At 50.4% G+C, this 2,500-nt stretch overlaps 1 protein-coding gene across 1 annotated transcript in view; it reads left to right on the top strand.

Annotated features, from left to right (window-relative positions):
* The window catches only part of LOC110511668 (tyrosine-protein kinase receptor UFO), an 81,916-nt gene that overhangs the window by 28,902 nt on the left and 50,514 nt on the right, over nucleotides 1-2,500 (top strand). The gene's annotated exons all lie outside the window — the stretch shown is intronic.

The following is a 2,500-nucleotide window of genomic DNA, read 5'->3' on the forward strand; positions in this document are numbered from 1 at the left end:
ATTCACACATTTGTGTTAGTGTTGATATTAGTGGAACCTCCAGACCCACCCTGTAGCCTTCAGCCTCTCTACCTCCAGTCCCACCCTGTAGCCTTCAGCCTCTCTACCTCCAGTCCCACCCCGTAGCCTTCAGCCTCTCTACCTCCAGTCCCACCCTGTAGCCTTCAGCCTCTCCACCTCCAGTCCCACCCTGTAGCCTTCAGCCTCTCTACCTCCAGTCCCACCCTGTAGCCTTCAGCCTCTCTACCTCCAGTCCCACCCTGTAGCCTTCAGCCTCTCTACCTCTAGTCCCACCCTGTAGCCTTCAGCCTCTCTACCTCCAGTCCCACCCTGTAGCCTTCAGCCTCCCTACCTCCAGTCCCACCCTGTAGCCTGCAGCCTCTCTACCACCAGTAGCTTTCTGCTGTAGTGAGCACCACACCACAACACACCACAACACCACACACCACAACGCACCACAAAACACCACAACACCACACACCACACCACAACACCACACACCACAACACACCACAACACCAAAACGCCACCACACCACAACACAACCCAAATACACCACAACACAACACACCACCACCCCAACACAACACAACACAACACACAACAAGACACAACAACGCACCACACCACAACCCAAACACACCACAACACACAACACACAACAACACACAACATACCACAACAACACACAACAACACAACACCACCAAAACGCCACCACAACACAATACACAACATACTACAACAACACACCACAACACACAACAACACACCACAACAACACACCACAACAACACACAACACCAAAACGCCACAACAAACTACAACACCACCCCAACACAACACCATCAACACAACATAACACCACCACAACAACACACCACCCCAACACATCACAACACCACCCCAACCCCAAAACAACACCACCCCAACACAACACAACACCACCCCAACACAACACAACACCACCCCAACACAACACAACACCACCCCAACACAACACAACACCACCCCAACACAACACAACACCACCCCAAAACAACACAACACCACCCCAACACAACACAACACCACCCCAAAACAACACAACACCACCCCAAAACAACACAACACCACCCCAACACAACACAACACCACCCCAAAACAACACAACACCACCCCAACCCCAAAACAACACCACCCCAAAACAACACCATCAACACAACATAACACCACCCCAACACAACACAACACCACCCCAACACAACATAACACCACCCCAACACAACAACACACCACCCCAACACATCACAACACCACCCCAAAACAACACAACACCACCCCAACCCCAAAACAACACCACCCCAAAACAACACAACACCACCCCAAAACAACACAACACCACCCCAACACAACACCATCAACACAACACAACACCACCCCAACCCCAAAACAACACCACCCCAAAACAACACAACACAACACCACCCCAAAACAACACAACACCACCCCAACACAACACAACACCACCCCAACACAACACAACACCACCCCAAAACAACACAACACAACACCACCCCAACCCCAAAACAACACCACCCCAACACAACACAACACCACCCCCAACCCCAAAACAACACCACCCAACACAACATAACACCACTCCAACACCACAACAACACAACACAACAACACAACACAACATAACACCACTCCAACAACACCACCCCAACACAACACCACCACAAACCAACACAACATAACACCACCACAACATAACACCACCACAAAACAACACCACCCCAACACAACACAACACAACACCACCCCAACACAACACAACACCACCCCAACACAACACAACACCACCCAACACAACACCACTCCAACACCACAACAACACAACACAACAACACAACACAACATAACACCACTCCAACACCACTCCAACACCACCCCACCCCAACACAACATAACACCACTCCAACACCACAACAACACCACCCCAACACAACACCACCACAAACCAACACAACACCACCCCAACACAACATAACACCACCACAACATAACACCACCACAAAACAACACCACCCCAACACAACACAACACCACCCCAACACAACACAACACAACACCACCCCCAACCCCAAAACAACACCACCCCCAACCCCAACCCCAAAACAACACCACACCACAACACAACACAGCCACAGCAATAGTCCAGACTGGGATGTAGATCTTAATGACAGTGCTCTCTTCTCTCGTCTCCTGCTGTGTGGTGCCGTGTTAAAAGTGTTTACTAGAGTAGCTGTGTGTCGAGGCAGCATGTTATAATGTTCTCTCTGTGATGTTGAACCAGACCAGTCAGCATTAAACTGATAATATGGCTTTCTGAAGCACCTCACTGTCTGGGTTAGGGGTCGTGATGAAAGATGGGGTTAGGGGTCATGGTGAAAGATGGGGTTAGGGGTCGTGGTGAAAGATGGGGTTAGGGGTTGTGGTGAAAGATGGGGTTAGGG

Source organism: Oncorhynchus mykiss, chromosome 24 (assembly GCF_013265735.2).
Source record: "Oncorhynchus mykiss isolate Arlee chromosome 24, USDA_OmykA_1.1, whole genome shotgun sequence".
Taxonomy (NCBI): domain Eukaryota; kingdom Metazoa; phylum Chordata; class Actinopteri; order Salmoniformes; family Salmonidae; genus Oncorhynchus; species Oncorhynchus mykiss.